Here is a 17,870-nt window from a genome sequence, read left to right as displayed (position 1 = left end):
TTTTTGAAATTAGGAATTGGAAATAATAAAATTATCTATGAAAGGAGATAAATGCTATAAAAAGACACATCAGCCCAGTCACAGGGAAGTGTTGTCCATGACTAGCTTTTAGGATAATGGGCCAAGATTGCCTTTGGAGGCCCATGCCATTTTTGTGCATCTTTCTTTCTTTAAGTCATCATGTCCTAAAAACTTCCTGATTTTTCAGTGTTTTCATTCACTCATCTATTCATCCATTCAACAGACATTGGTTGCATTTACCACCTGCCAGACTCAGTACTGTACCTGACAGATTCTCCATACTGTAAACGTTGCTTAGTTGTTTTCTTCTCTTTCCTTTATTTTCTTTATTATTATTATTTTTTTTTATTTTTGAGAGAGATAGAGAGACAGAGGGAGAGCACAAGTGGGGGAGAGGGGCAGAGGGAGGGGGAGAGAAAGAGGGAGAGATTGAGAGAGAGAGAGAGAGTCCTAAGCAGGCTCCATGATCAGCGCAGAACCCAACATGGGGCTCAATCCCACGACTCTGGCATCATGACCTCACCCAGAATCAAGAGTTGGACACTCAACTGACTGAGCCACCCATGTGCCCACATCGCCTAGTTGTTTCTTATCTGCACTGATCAGTCTTGGGGGCTCTCTCTTAGACCCTGTTAGGTGACACACTAACACATCTTTCTAACAAGTCTCTCTGTGTTAACTGAGTGATACTAGTATGAAACTTAAACTTGAATGAGAACCTTAAATGCCTTAATCCAAAGAATGAGTAATGTGAACATTGCAGGCAACTCTATATGGATATTCTTTTCAGATGATGCCACTCTGTTCTGCCCATGCATATTCTAACTGGACAGCATGTTTCCAACCATATTTACCCTATAGGGTCCGGGCTCCTTTTGTTGGGATCAATCCTCTGGCCTGATCCTCCATTATCAGGGGTGCTTCTGGATATTAGTAACGCATATCAATGCTTCTACTTTCTTTATCCTGAATTTCTTCCTTTGGCTTTCCTAATTGTTGCCTGATCTACCTTCCAGAATTTACATCCTTCTATTCCATGACCTGCCCTCTGGACTCTGGCTTCCACACTTGTTCTGATCCAAACATTTTCTCTAACTTTCCTCAGCACTGGTATAGATTTTCTATCACTGCTGTAACAAATTCCTACAAACTTTGTGGCTTAAAACAACACAAATTTATTATCTTAGAGTTCCAAAGGTCCAAAGTCCAAAATGAGTTTCACTGGGCTAAACTAAGGCTGCATTTTCTTCTGGAAGCTCTAGAGGAAAATCTGTTTCCAAGCCTTTTTCAGTTTTTCAGTTTCTAGAGACCACCTTCATTTCTTGACTCATGGCCTTCCATCCTCAAAGCTAGCAACACTGCGTCTATCTGATCATTCCTCTGTACTCACATCTCCCCCTGACCATAGCCAGAAAAGGTTCTCCACCTTTTTGGTTGAATTTTCATTCTCCAAAAGATAGATCCACATCCTACTTATCCGAACATGTGGATTTTACAGGATATTATTGTTTGGAAAAGGATTATTTGAAGATATAACTAAAGATCTTGTTATAAAAAATATCATCCTTGATTATCTGGCTGTGTTCTAAACCTAATAACAAGTGTCATTATAAGAGAAAAGCAGAGGGAAAATTTGAGGTAGAATTAAGAGAAGACACAGAGAAGAGGAGGAGGCAATGGGATCATAGAAGCAGAGATTGGAAAAATGCAGCTACAAATTAAGGAATACTTGGAGCAGCTAGAACTTGGAAAAGATGAAAGGAAGAAGGAAGGAGTCTCGTCAGAGCTCCCAGAAGGAGTGGGTCCCTGCTGATACCTTGATTTCAGACTTACAGCCTCCAGAACTATGAAAGAATAAATTGCTGTTGTTTTAAGCCACCCAGTTTGTGATAATTTGTTACAACAGCCACAGGAAACTAATACAGGACCCATGTGATGACACAGAGTTCTCCAGGATAATCAAGGATAATCTCCAAGTCTCAAAGTCTTTAACCTTAATCATATCTGCAAAATCATTTTTTTCATGTAAGGTAATGCATTCACAGGTTCCAAGATTAGGACTTGAGCACTTTTAGGGGGCTATTATGCTCCCTACCATAGCACATACATAGACTGTTCATCCCTAAAACCATTCTTGCCCATACCCTCCATGAACACAGCTACCTCTTAGGCTATTTTTTATATTTTGCTTCTATCCTTACTCAATTGTCTAGGATCTGTCTCCTTGGTGTTGATGTAAAATAATAGAAAACACATAAATGTAGAGTCAAGAAGACCTGTGTTTAAATTCTAGCTCTTTATTCTCTGTGTATCCCTGAGCAAATTATTCAACTTCTATGACCTTGTTTCTTCATTCATAAAATGTGACTAGTCATATGCACACCATAAAGTCATTGTGAAGATGAAAGGAGTTAGCATTATGCTTGCCGTAGTAGGCGTTCAATGAATGTTTCTCTGTTTTCGCTATTATTCTATAATCTATGAACCTGTGGCAATCTGTAGTCTTGAGATAGATGGTTTGGTAGAGAAGATGTTTTTGTATAGGAGTTTTCTAATTTTCCTTCAAATCCCACTGTGGAGATCTGATCATACATAAGGTTTCTAATCTGATCGTACATAAGTTTTCCCTTGATATCAATGCACTTTATTTTGAATTGTGATTATACCTACATGACACTAAAGTTCTAACTTGAAAAGGGAAAAATCCTACCAAGTTGGCTACTGGGAATAACACAGCTATAATAACAAACAAATGTGTATTGTGTACGAACAATGTGTTAAATATTGTTGTAGTCACTAGGGAATGAGATTGACACAGTACTTATGCACATGGAGTGGGGAAGACTGGCAAGTAACTAGGTGATTCTAATATAGTGTGACTGGTGACATGATGAGCACAAATACAGGGGCACATAGGGATAACATAGCAGAGAATAAAGGCTATAAAGGCTTCCTGGAGTAAGTAATGTCTAATTTAGGATCTGAAGGGTGAATAGAAGTTAGTTATGTAGACTCCCTCTTACTCTTTATGGAAAGGAAAGAGAGAAAAATTAAAAAATATATTTTAAATAAATTTAGTTGATTTAAACATTAATACTAGTAAAAAAAATGTTGGGTGTATAAAGATAGCCATTTTACTTATTTATTTATTTTAAATTTTAGATAGAGTTGCATTACTGTGATGAGAATAAATGGTCCCCTGACAGACTTCTTTCAGGTCATTTGGAGAAAAAGAGGGCTTTTATTACATTTTGCACACATGCTCCAGAAGGCAGGCTGGCAGTTAGTAAACACATGAATGCTATACTGCAAATGTCCCTGAATATAAAGCTCTGATTTAGAGAAGAGCATGGATGTATTGTGGTAGTATGGTCATGGTATGATGTTGGGTAGTCAGTGGTGCCAAATGTTTGGAAGACATAGTTTATGATTTCTAGGAATAATAATAGTGGCAAAAATATGTTATAAATTTATGATGTGCCAGATACTGTTCTAAGAACTTTTTTACATATTAACTTATCTAACCCTTTCAACAATCTGTGAGGTAGGTAATACTGTTATCCCTATTTTACATAAAAGAAAAGTGAGATTCAGGGGTTAAAACATTGTCTAAAGTTAGACAGCCAGTGACAGAGCTGGGATCTGAGTTAAGACATTTTGATTTGAAAGCCTGTGCTCTTGGCCTCTATAGTAACTACTGCTCCTTTGGGTAAAGAGGGGTCTTGTGGAAATGTAGACATGGAAATTACATATATAAAGGGAAAACAGAAGCAACTGTCAACATGACCATATGGCTATGTATCCATTATGCACTAAGAGATTGGTTGAATGAACAGTCACTGAACCTGGAATTGCAATGAGGTAGGGGTTACTCGGTTAGGAATATTTATAGAAAAAGAGATCTTAAGCAGTGTTTTGTTAAGAGAAGAATGTAGTTACAACAACTATTACTGGCTAACATTTTTTGAGTCCCTACTATGTACTAGTAAGTGCTTTACATATCTAATCCCATACTGAAAACAACCTATGAGGTAGGTACTATTATATTTCCATTTCCCAGTGTGGAAATGAAGACACAGAGAAGGTAATTTGCCCCAAATCTCACAACTTAGAAGGGAAAAGCCAGGATTTGCACCAAGTCAGTCTGACTCTTCCTTAAATATATTGAATTGCTCCAGTAATCCTTCTCTCTCTCTCTTGCACCAACAATTTTTTCCCTCTTTTCTGAATTATTTCCATCAGCCTTTAAACATACTATAATCAGTTGCATTATTTTATTTTATTTTATTTTATTTTATTTTATTTTATTTTAAGAGAGAGCAAGCAGGGGAAGGGCAGAGAGAGAGGGAGAGAGAGAATCCCAAGCAGGCTCCATACTCAGTGCAGAACTCAACTCAGCGCTTGATCCCACGACCCTAGGATTATGACCTGAGCTGAAATTAAGAGTCAGATGCTCAATTTACTGAGCCACCCAGATGCCCCAACTTGCATTATTTTAAAAGTCAATTTCTTTGTTCTTCTATAGCAAAAAATTTCTCAAACGAATGGTCTCTACTTACTATTTCCATTTGCTGTCCTCTCATTCTTTCCTGATATCACTCCAGTCAGACTCTCTCCCATACCATTTCACTGAAAATGCTTCTGTCAAGGTCACAAATGGCCTCATTTCTTTTTTTTTTTAACATTTATTTTTGAGACAGGGAGAGACAGAACATGAACAGGGGAGGGGCAGAGAGAGAGGGAGACACAGAATCTGAAACAGGCTCCAGGCTCTGAGCTGTCAGCACAGAGCCCGACACGGGGCTCAAACTCACGGACCATGAGATCATGACCTGGGCCAAAGTCGGACGCTTAACCGACCGAGCCACCCAGGTGCCCCAGAAATGGCCTCATTTCTAATGTAAAGGTCAATTCTCAGTTCTCATCTTATTTGACCTTTTAGCACTGTTTTGTATAGCAGGTAATTCCCTTGGCTTCCAGGGCATCACACCTGGTTTTCTTCCTATCTCTGTGGCTGCTCCAGTTTCCTCCTGCTGGTTCTTGTTTATCTGCCCAACTTCTTAATGTCAGGGTCCTAGACTGCTTCTCAGTTCTATCCATAATCACTCCCTCAGTGATATCATCCTGTCTTGTGGCTTTAAATACCATGTACATGCTGTTGAATCCAAATTTATACCTACAGTCCAGATTTCTCTTCTAAATTCTATATTTGTATATCCAATTGCCTCTTTTCTATCTCCTCTTGTATATCTAATAGGAATCTGAAACTTAACATGTCCAAACTGAACTGCTGATATTTTCCTCATAATCTGATCCTCCCATTCTTTGGGTCATTTCAATTAATGGCCATTGATTCTTCCAGGTGCTCGGTTCCTTAGCATCATCTCTGACTGTTCCCTTTTTGTCATCCTCCCACCTCAGTCTAAAAGCCATCTTAATAGTTTATCCTTTAATTTTTATATAATTCGAATCTAACCACTTTTTACCATCATCTCTGCAATCAGCATGGTATGCCTAGATTATTATAATAGCCTATTAACTAAAATTCCTGATTCTACTCTTAATCTTCTAACCCAGAACAGCCTGAGTGATCCTATTAAGACCTAACTCAGATCATGTCACTTTTCTTATCAAAATCCTCCAATGGCTCATCTCATCTCACCTGAAGCAAAAACTAATGTCTATATAGTGGTCTATGGCCCTACCCCAGTGGTTTGTAAACCATTACTACACATTAGGATCACAGAAAAAAACTGAAAAAGAAAATACCAGTGTGCAGGGCCCACTCCCAAATAAACTGAAGCCATACCTCCAGAGGGGATAATATGTGGTGTGGCCCAGGTATCTGCAGTTTTAAAAAAATTCCTCAACTTGTTCTGAGGCTCAGGAAGGGTTGAGAATCCCTGGCCTCATTACCTCTTGATCTTCTACTACTCACTGACTTTCTCTATTCTGGTTACATTGGCTTTCTTGCTGGAAGAAGCCAGGCACACTCTTCCCCTGGGGTCTTGGCAATAGTTGTTTCCTCTGCCTAGTCCCACTTCCAGGCATGGCTTCCTCCCTCACCTTCTTCAGATCTTTGCTCAAGTGCTGCCTTCCTACTGAGGCCTTCCCTGGTCTTCCATTTAAAATACATTCACTTTTTCTGCTTTATTTTCATTTATACAACTTGTCACATCTTACATACTACTGTCTTATTAGACGTATATCTCCCTCAGCCAGAATGTAGGCTCTGTGAGGGCAGAGATTCTCATCTGTTTGTTCATAACTGTATCCTCAGTGGTTGTGAATGCATAGTAGGCATTCAATAAATAAATTGATGAGTGATGAGTTATTTAATAAGACAACACACAATAAAATGAGGTTAGGGTACTAAAACAGTCAAATAAAATGAAGAACAGGAGAAAACCCATAGTTAAGTACTTAAATATATTTGCTGAGGGTGAAAATGTAACCATAAACTAAGTCTACATGCACACTAATAGGACTTGAGATTCATTCTACAGCTAGCCAGGGGTTCCTAAGCTTTTTGTTGTTGTTCATGAAACTGTCAGTCTGGTAAAGCTTATGAAACTTTTCTCAGAGTAGTGTTTTTCAATGTGGGGTGCCTGGTTGGCTCAGTTTGTTACTTTGATTTTGGCTCTGGTCATGATCTCACAGTTCATGGATTCGAACCCCACACCAGGCTCTGTGCTAATGGTGTGGAGCCTGCTTCAGATTCTCTCTCTCCCACTCTGCCCCTCCCCTGCTTGCTCTCTCTCTCCCTCAAAAAATAAAAAATAAATAAAAATTTTTAATGAACAAAATGAAATCCACGCAATTAAAATCCATACAATTATTTTGAAATACATTTAGTAATAGAATATGTACCCATATTAACGTATCAAATGAGGAGTTGTTAAACTTTTTCTATAAAAGACTAGATAATAAATATTTTAGGTTTTTTGGGCCATACAGTCTGTTGAAACTACTCAACTCTGCCATTTGTAGCAGGGAAGTAACCACAGACAATACGGACATAAATTAGTATGACTGTCTTCCAAGAAAAATTTTATTTACAAAAACAGGCAGCAGGCATGTTTTGCCAAATAATAAGACTATTGATGGGTCTGACAACTCATAATTTTGAAGTAGCAATGGGAATAAATATTATTTTGAGATATCTACAATACAATACAATAGTAATGTGATATAAAATGTCTGCAATTTGTTATTGGTAATAAACTCATAGTGCTAATATTAACTATGATTTGTACATTCATATTTGAAGGAAATGCTAAATTATAGTTAGAGGTTAGTGAAAATAAATATTTAAATTTTTTCCATTCAAATTCACAGGCCTTCTGAATTCTGTCTATGGATCCCAGTATAAGAACCCCTGAGCTAGGAGTCTTGATAAGGAGTTAAAAATACACCTGTTAACAATTCAATAAGCACTTAATTCAGAATGAATGGAAAGTCTTTTCTGAGTTGAGTAAGCTTGAAATAGACACAGATCCTAGCCATACACAGCTTTGTGGTGGTAGTATAGGATAATGACAAGAATTGATCTCCACAATATCCCATATCCCCCAGTTAAGGGTGTCAGGAGCAGTTACTGAACAGAAATGAGCCTAGAGGGAAGCAAAGAGGGCTGATTATAATTGCTTAAATTTACTTATTTTGGAGAGAGAGAGAGAGAGCAAGCAGGGGAGGGGCAGAGAGAGAGGGAGACACAGAATCCGAAGCAGGCTCCATGCTCTGAGCTGTCAGCACAGAGCCAGGTGCGGGGCTCGAACTCACAGACCGAGAGATCATGACCTGAGCCAAAGTCGGATGCTCAACAGACTGAGCGACTCAGGTGCCCCTGATTATAATTGTTTAGAGCACAGAAAAGGAATGGGCACGCTGGGACCTCCTGGCAATCTTAAAATTCCAAGGAAGTTGCACACACTTATTGTATTGCCAAGACTTGAAGGCTTCAATGAGGCTGGTTCTGTTGTATACATACATATAATGAAAATGAAAAGGAATATTGTTAAGGGAAACAGTGGAACGCCCATTACCTTGTCTAGGAAATGGTGGATCTCTTTCATATTATTCACACATTACTCAAAAACCTCCAACTTCTTAGAATTCCTAATAAAAACTCTAAATATCCAAGTAATAACTTTCAAACACCACAATTTTCATTAATACTGCCTCATACCCAATTCTGCTTTATAGCATGGTTCCAATGTAATTATAAATACTACTTTGATTAGGTCAGAGAATCTAGGTGGATTTCTAACCAGGTCCAAGTAAGAGCTTTCTCAGGACCCAGAAACGTATTGTCCCTTTAAAGTGGTACTTTCAAAAAAGAAAGAAGCTTGGAATTAGAATTTATGGCAATAATAGAAAAATTGTAGGTACTTTTGATGAAGGAGTTTAAAGTGAATGTAACACCGCATATATTGACTTCATATTTCAGTGCACATCCAGATTTATTGATTAGAGAAGGACTGACTGACTCAAGCCAAGATTGATTTGATAGAAATCACAGACCACTTATTTATCATGTGGAGAAAAGTTACAAATCTACCTAGGCATAGGAGTATTACTTTATTGACTCTGAATTAAGTCTTGGCTGAATGTCAAGTTTTCACCTGCAGCATCTGGACCCTTTTCAGGACAATTCTTGTTTGAATTTGAGCAAGGAACTATGAAAATGTTTTGTTTGTTTGTTTGTTTTAGTTTAAATGCCCAGAAGTACTTTGAAAAATCAAAATATGGTAAAATATTGTTAACTGGTGTTTTTGGCGATACTAAGAGTGTTGGCTGAATGAATTTTTCCTTCATACTATTTATAAAGAAGTGAAGAATAATGTTGACAATAGCACAAAGTTTCAAGAACTATAGAAGTATTCATAAATAAATATTAGTATAACAATTAGAAGTCTCTACTTAAAAATATAAGATGTTAAAATAAGTAGTCTAAGAATAACCATTCAAAGGCAGTCTCCTAAGGAATTCTACTTAGAAGTACTTGGTTAGGTTAGCACTACCTTAGCTAACATATAGGAAGTACTTAGAATTTACTGGGATCATGGTATGTACTTTTATCAGTGACCTTCTAATTTTTTAATGTTTATTTATTTTTGAGAGAGAGACAGAGAGAGCACGAGTGGGAGAAGGGCAGGGAGAGAGGGAGACACAGAATCCAAAGCAGGGTCCCGGCTCTGAGCTGTCAGCACAGAACCCAACACGGGGCTCAAACTCACGAACCATGAGATCATGACCTGAGCCAAAGTCGGATGCTTAACCAATTGAGCCACCCAGGCGCCCCCATCAGTGATCTTTTAAAACCTTTATAGGAACTCCTATAAGTAGTTATTGTATATTCCCATTTTATATTTGAAAAAATTGAGGTTCAGAGAGGCTAAGTGACTTGCCAGAAGTCCCATAGCTGGTACACGGAACTGGGATTAAAAATGACACTTCCTGACTCCAAAGTCTATGTTCTTAACTTCTACACCCTACTACCCCTTGCTTGAAAGCAAAAAACTTTATGTTAAAATATCAACTCAGATATTTTCTTAATTATGAATGAACTCACCCAAATATTTTGAATCACAGGAATTTTACCCTAAATTTGATGGTTTTCTAATTTGGGGGTTTCTTGAGTGAATTAATTCTCCCTCACAGTGAGGAAGAGGTAGGGAGAATAGAGGAGAGAAGGAGTAAATCAAAAGTATTTCACTGAAAATCCTAATTTTTGTGTCTTTCAGTAATTCATCACTCAGGGCACTGACTTCTAAGTACACGCCAAGTGGCATTAGAGTTTGGAAGACAAGAGGTTAAACCAGTTTGTTACTGGTTATTTCCCTTCACCACAACAACTGTATTGCAAGGGAATTAACTGCTCATAAGTGTTAAGGGCCTTATTACTGTTCAAATGCCCTTTTAATACTCTTTATGTGTGCAAAGGCACATTACAAATGAAATACAGGGGAGGAATAATTCAAACTCCTAGGATGGTGGCATTTTGTAAACCTTGAAGCCACAGTACAAATCTCTCTCAAACCTCTGGAAATCTGTCTTCATAGCATAGAGTAGGTGGGAAGGGGCTTGCAAATCCTTTTCAACCTGACAGCTCAAAAACCTAACTTGTTTTCTGATTCCTCAGCCGTGAGAGGTCTTGGTGTATTTTTCACTTCAGAAGCTAAGGACTTTTGCTAGAATATGGGGGTCCAAGTACCCAGGCTTTAATGTAAATTCTGGGCAGGGGAGACAAAGGAAAGAAGAAAATGAATTATATGTCAGGCTGCTTCTGGTGTTTTTGTATGAAAAGTATTTGTTGATAAGCATCATGGTTTAGGAATTCCTGTGCCTTTAGACACAGTATCCTCTGAAAGTTCTCAACATGTATCTTACTTGCCATTTGTACAAGTCCATTGCTCCACTCAGCCAACCCTTTCTTAACCCTTTCCCTTCAAGGAAGTCTATCTCCATACAATTTGAGGTGACATATAGCCTGTCTGCCCCAAATATTACTCTTACCATCTTCCCAGTGAGCCTGAAATTTCCACCTTAATGTTTCATTTACTTGGTTAATTTTCCACTTATTACATACATCCATCCATCAAATCTATCAAAAAAATTCTTATTGTCTGCTCTGTGCTAGGCACTCTGCTGGGTTCTGGGAATTCTGTTGATTAAAGCAGACATAGTTACTGCCCTTGAGTGTACAGCCTACTGGGAGAGATAGACAATAAGTAAGTAAAGGAATGAAGCAATTCACTTCATATTGCTCTAAATGCTATGATGAATATGAACACAGCAAGGAACAATGATAGAAGATACCAGAAAGAGAACTACTTAGCATGCTCAGGGGTGAGTTCAGTTGAGAAATAAGACCTTCCTCTAGAGGGAACTCCATTTAAAATATAAATACATTGTGTAGCAGGCATAATGCACTAAACTCACTAGAATGGTTATATCAATGGAGGATAGAACTCTGAGGGTGTGGGTCTCAGAACAGGTAAGTTTCTTTTGGTGGCATATGGGTCAGGGAGAGAAGTAGACTAACTGAAGCCCTTGTGTGTGCTTAGCTTTGTACCAGGTGCTATTGTTTAAAAGGTGGTTCTCTTTTCATTCCAATTGCAACACTAAAAGGTGGTTAACAAATCAATTCTAGGGATAGGAAAACAGGTTCTGAGAGGTTAAGCAACTTGACCAAGGTCACAAGGTTAGTTGTTAACAGAGCCTAGTAATAGGAAGGCTGGGTGTTCTGGGGAAATTGGGTAAAATCTCAGGCTTAACAAAAGAGAAACAGAAGGAAAAAAAAAAGGAAAAACAGATACGGTGTCATCGACCAACAATGAATTAAAAGGCTTGGTCCTGTCTTTAAATTGCTTACAATTCACCCAGAGAAAGATGATGAGCTCTTGAGAGAGACAGGAAAATATAATAAGCAACACTGTTAGTCAAGTCCAAACTGTGTGTTATTCCTGAGGAAGATAAACAAGGGGCATAAATGGGAGAAGTCAAGATACTTGGAAAAGGCTATTGGGAGGAGGTTGTCAAAGCCAGCTAAATGGAGACTTCTTTTAAATATAGTGCTTGCTTCCCTTTGCTTAGATATAGTGGTTTTAGATTTCAAGCAAGTTAGGTACAAAACAATGATTACTGAACTGTCTGTAGAAGGTCAACAGACACATTAAAATCATTGAGTTATGAATCACTGAAGGCTATATGGGTCCAAACAACATCCCAGCTGTGGGTACTATTTCAGGTCAAAATACATAATACAAATTGTACCCAGCTCCACTTCCTGTCACTAAAATGTGACAGTGATTAAATGCAAAATGCAAATATTACAGTATGTAAGTACAAATTTAAAACAATAATGGCCTCTTGTCAGACAATATGGAAAGGCGAAGTTGCATGGAATTTGTTATTATACTTGCAAATGCAGCAATATTTACAATGGGTTGACACAGTGCTGCATAATCCAGTACAGGGCAAGGGAAGGATTATGGAAAGCAGGAATGGAAATCTGTGAGCACAGAAGAACACTGCCTTTAAGGAATCACAAAGGAAGGCATGAAAAGGGAGGAATAGTTTCAAGGGCAGTATTGCTTGAACATTTCTGAGTAGCCCCCATGTTTCCAATTTCTTTCATGAATCAAGAAAAAGGCCAAATTATCAAGTCATTGAAGTTTGCTTCTGGACTAATATCCCCAACCTCAACTCTAATCTCTTAATTTTCTTGCACTTTTTTGAGCTCTTATTATTCTAATTGGGGCCAGAAACCAGGTCTGTGTGTTGTTCAGCACTGTATCTCTAGCATTTAACAGTGCCTGGCACATAGTGGGTGCTCAATAAATATTTGGTATTTGAATGAATAGTTGTCCTCATGGCTGTCTTGAAAGTTCTCATGGGTTTCCTACCCTACTGAGGAATGCCTCTAGGCTCTCTGCATGTCTCCTTGCCTAATGATTGTCACTAAAACCTCCTTATTTTATATTTTATTCCCTCAGGGACTCTCAAAAGAGGGATTTTAACCAATAAGATTAATAGTTTCCATCACTACATTAATCCATTCCAGCCAGAAAAAAGAAAACTAATCTAAGTGGTTGAAACAGAGGGGATTATATACAGAGAACTGGTTACACAGATGATGGAGTACATATAAGGGCAGTCTTATCTCCCAGATTAAGAATATGTTGAAAGTGGCTTTTTAATACACAATTCTGTTATAAGCTCACATGATCTAAGGCTTGGACAGAATCTTAAACGTCATTCAACTCAAACTCATCAGATGGCTGTTGTGTCATAGTTGTCTCTATTGCCTACCTACTGCAATATCTCTTCTCCTTTTTCTCCTTAGGTATAGAATGCTAATTTTCAGATGGATACCTTTCATCCAGAATAAAAGATTCTATTTTCCTGCATGCCTTGCAGCTAGCCAAGGCCATGAGACTTTTAGGCAGTGATATGTAAGCAAAAGTTTAATGTGGGACTTTCAAGAAGGCTTCTAAAATGGAGTTGGCACATTTAAGGACGGGGGGGTGTCCCTTTTTGTTTTTGTGAATTTCCTCCTTCTTCAGGCCTACACTGAGGATATGATGGTTGGAACTCCAAGAGACCATGATGAATCCATGAGGGTGAAAGACAAATGATAGGATGATACAATAGAAGGATGGGAATCTAGGTCTGTGATGATACCATGGAGTTAACCCTGCAGCTTTGGACTGTTTACCTCCAAACATCTTTCTCATGAGAAGGAAATACTCTTCTATATTATTCAAAACCATGTCTTATTTTCTGATTTTTTTTTTTTGCTTTCTTTATGTTATATACACCTGATACAACCTGAACTGATTAAGCTATATTGTTTAATTGCATCTGGAACAAGTGGTCATTTAACTTTGACTTGAATACTTCCAGTGTGGAGAACTTACTAACCTTTGAAGTGGTCTGTCCATTTTGGGACAGCTATTACTATTAGGAACTTTTTTATTGAGCACAAATTTGTATTAATGTAGAGTCCACCTATCGGTTCTAGAACAGCTTTGGGGGTCACAACTTTCTTGTCCTTTTTTCATTTGTCAGATGTTTTAAGAAGTGCTCATGTTCCTTTGAGTTGGCTCATCTTCAGGACAAATATCTCTAATTCTTTCAATTAGCCCTCACAAGACATGGTTTTTTTCAGTTCAGGAAACTTAACCTATGGGGCGCCTGGGTGGCTCAGTCAGTTAAGCCTCTGAATTCGGCTAGGTCACGGTTCACAGGTTTGAGACCTGTGTTGGGCTCTGTCCTGACAGCTCAGAGTATGGAGCCTGCTTTAGATTCTGCATCTCCCTCTCTCTCTGCCCCTCCCCTGTTCATGCTGTGTGTGTGTGTCTCTTTGTCAAAATAAATAAAAACATTAAAAATAAATAAATAAGTAAATAAACAAACAAACTTAACCTAGCTTTATGTTCACTCAACAAATGCTTGTGGAATAGAGCTCCAGGCTATAAGATTCAGTTGTGTTGACTACAGTCCTATTTATTTAATAGATTCAATTGAATTTAAAAAAAGGTACTTTTTACTTGCTCTGCACCAAATTAATAGCCTGCAGTTTACATAATGGACCTCCCTGTTCTTGGTGGGCTAAAATCTGGGTTAAAACAAACATGATCATTTAATCCTACACTATATTATAATCAGTGTGTGCAGCAAAAGACTTAAAGTTTTAATTCATTATTAACCACACTGTGCACAAACCAGCTTCTCCTTTTACGTAGTAAGAGGCAACATTCCAGAGTCATTAGCTGTTGCTTAATCTGATTAAACAAAGCTCCCTTCTTAAATGTTTTCTGTGGAAGTAGCCAATTCAGACTGTCAGGTTCTCATTTCCAGGACTGTTTAACAGTTATCAATCACTTCTAAAGGAAACATACTCTAGTAGTCTACTCAGAAACGATGTTCTATATGCATTTAAATAACTTTACAGATTTCAAAATGTTTGTCTAAGAGTTTTGTTTGTCCCCCTACCACCCCCAATAAAACAACACTGGCAAAAGTAATTGAGTCTTACCTGTCAAATTCAGTAAACTAATATTTTTTATTATTTCATCTGACATCTCTGTGGTATTCAACATTGTTGACATACATTTTCAAAATTCGCTCTTCTCTCAGTTGCTGACACCACACCCCTACCGATTCTTCTTCTTTGTGTCCATTCCTTAGTCTTCCTCTGATCACCCCTTAATTGTTGCTGTTCTCCGGAGCCCTGACCATAATCCTCTGTGTTCCTTACTTTATACCTGTTCCCTGGGCAATCCCATATGCTTCTGCAGTATCGGTGTAGACTGATGACTTTAATGTCTGTATCTCCAGTTCTGACCTTTCTATTTTGAGCTCCAAACCAATATCAGCTGACAACAGGGGGAGCATTACCTTGGTGACTCAGAGGCACCATAAACCATATATCCTCAAAACTCATCACCTTCCCCTCCAACTCAGATACTCAAGAAAAAATCTGAGAATAAGGCACTTTCTTACTTTTCTATAGTTATTCCTCCAAACAACCATGTCATGTAAGTATTATTATCCTTATCTATCATCTATCTATCTATCCTCATTTAGATATGTGAAAACTGAGGCTCAGAGTAGTTAAGCAGTGTGCCCACAAGTTCCTCAGCTACTACATGGCAGATTCTAATGCATTTCAGTCTGATTCTGGAGCTGGAACTCTCAAACAACTATGTTAAATTCCCCTTATTAGCAGATTCTGTTATAGGATATTTTGTCTTCATATTGAAAATTAGAGAACAGGACCCTGAGGAAAGGAACACTTAAGAGAAATGGGTTATTGGTGTTCCTGGGTGAGCATCTGGCTCCTGATTTCAGCTCAAGTCATGATCTCATGGTTCGTGAGACTGAGCTCCACATCAGGCTCTATGCTGACAGTATGGAGCCTGCTTGGAATTCTCTCTCTCTCTCTCTCTCTCTCTCTCCTCTACCCTTCCCCTGCTCATGTGTGCATGTGTGCACTCTCCTTCTCTCTCAAAATAAATAAACAATTAAAAAAGAGAGAAAATAGTTATTGAGGTGAGTAGTTAGGAGGAAAGGTAAGATCCCAGAGTATCCTGGTAGAAACAGAAGCTCAAGAAGGGTAGGTAGCAAATGGGAGTAGAGGGAAACAGTGAATAGAACCAGGGCAGCAGGGCAGGAAAGGCCTGAGGTCAAAATTATCTTCCTTAAGGTACTGTGGTGAGACAACTGACCTTACTGAGTTTCAGTCCTGCCTGGAGGTCAATAGTTTCTGGGTAGGAAAGGAAAAACATTTTGGTAATCCCAAACTTGGATTCCCATATAACCTGTTCTGAATTCAAAGGCCTATTGATTGATATACACAACTAGTAAACATGATGAATAGTTGTTGGATATACTAAACGGCAATTAATTTGAAACAGAACCAAAGGTACACTTTTTGTAGCAAGTTCTGCCATAAAACTTATAAGCAAATTGAGAGAGTAAAATAATTATTCTCCAAATATTGTTTTCAACTCATTTTGGCTAAGCCTCTATTGCTGTCATTTTTATTCTTTCCTCTCCATATTTCTTTCACCATTTTTTCCTTCAGGATTTAAAGTGAGCATTCCTGTTAGGAATGGAACTCATATTCAGTACGTGAAAGGCATTGGGATAGGAAATTTCTTTAATCTCTCAATATTCTATGAGTACCTCTTGCTTGACTAAATTGCTGTATTCCAACAGTGTTGATTGTAAGACAAATCCTATTTACTATTACCTCACATTAGAACACTGGAGATGTGTTCCCATGAGCAACTCTTCCCCCTTGCCAAATGAAATGTGTTACAAATACTGAGTTATCTGTCAAGAAGAATTTCTTATTCCCATGATTATTTCAGGGGGGTATTGTTTGGGGTCTCTTTTCTGCCATAGGTCCATTGTTCATTTTATCCTTCTTTAGGAAAAAGATTTATCCTAAGCCTTATTTGAGCATACATCTTGACTCTTTCTATGGATCTAAATACCATCTAGGAAGTATAGGTGTGATGCTATATCTCATCACTAAGTACTATGTTTTAACACAAGGTATTCATTCCAGCATGAAAATTCCTTATGTTACATTCACAGATACTTGAAAAAGTAAATGACCTTTAAAAATTCAATTATCCATATTAGATTTCAGGTAAAGTGAATTTATTTAGAACAAGATATCATTTTAGTTAAAGCTCAGGTTTCTATCACCCCCTTCTAACAACATTGTCAAAATGCTTTCGTGTGGCTTACGGTTTCATGTATAAAAAGTTAGAAAAAAGCCAAATACTTAGTCCCCATTTGCTACTGATTTCTTTTTGAGATGACTGCGGCCATACGGGCTTCACGAATTGATAAAACATAGAACTGAGGATTTCTTTCTTGTGTTTCAGTTTCTGAATGTCATATTTGTTATCCTCAGACAACTACACAGCCTCTGGGTTGTTACATTGGAAACAATAATCTATCATTATCCTATTTCCTCATAGTATTGTTAAAAAACAAAATTAAACTGAGTAAATTGGAAGATCTAGTTGGCTTTATTAAATCGTTCCTGAATCAAGCAGCATCCCTTCTAGCAAGTAGAGAGATCCTCTAAGGAGTCTGTCCAAAAACAGCAGGTTTTTAAGGAAGGAGGGTAGGACAAGGATGTTATTAGAGAAAGAAAAGAAAGGATTTTCTGGCCAGATCACCTTTCCTTAGGGGGAAAGGCAGAGGGTTTTATCATGCATATTACATCATCCTCCTTTGGGGGGTGGGGATGGAGGGCCCTGGTGCAGATTACCACAGTAGTGCTGACCAGAAAATTTCTGACTAACCTGTTAAAACTACATTTCTGGGAGAGATTGAAACTGCAAAATAGATTAGGTGTTAAATCCTGGTTTGGCAATTTGGCATAGCATAAGTGCTCCATCTTGGGCCTGTGTGTGTGTGTGTGTGTGTGTGTGTGTGTGTGAGTGTGTGTGTGTTTTAACAGTCTTATGTGAATTTATGGATTAATGATCAGAAAATATTTTGAGATTCATGGATGAATCTGGCTGCTAAAGCTGTCTCAGGCATTCAACTAGTTTATGATATAACCAGTTTATGCATTCTGAATGTTCATATCCTTTCTCTGAATTATTTTGTTCCTTTCTCATGTTTTTATAAAAATTTAAGACCTTCCTCATTGAATCATATCAGTATTCCCTATAGCCTAAGATTCTACCTTCAACTCTGGCAGGAAGAGAAATTTTGGTGGGAAGATAGATATGTTTGCTTTTCATGACACCAATCTTAAAAGTTTAGGAACACTCCCTAAAAATCCTAACTACTCCCCAATTCATTAAGGA

Source organism: Prionailurus bengalensis, chromosome X (assembly GCF_016509475.1).
Source record: "Prionailurus bengalensis isolate Pbe53 chromosome X, Fcat_Pben_1.1_paternal_pri, whole genome shotgun sequence".
Classification (NCBI taxonomy): Eukaryota; Metazoa; Chordata; class Mammalia; order Carnivora; family Felidae; genus Prionailurus; species Prionailurus bengalensis.
This window is presented reverse-complemented; position numbering follows the sequence as displayed.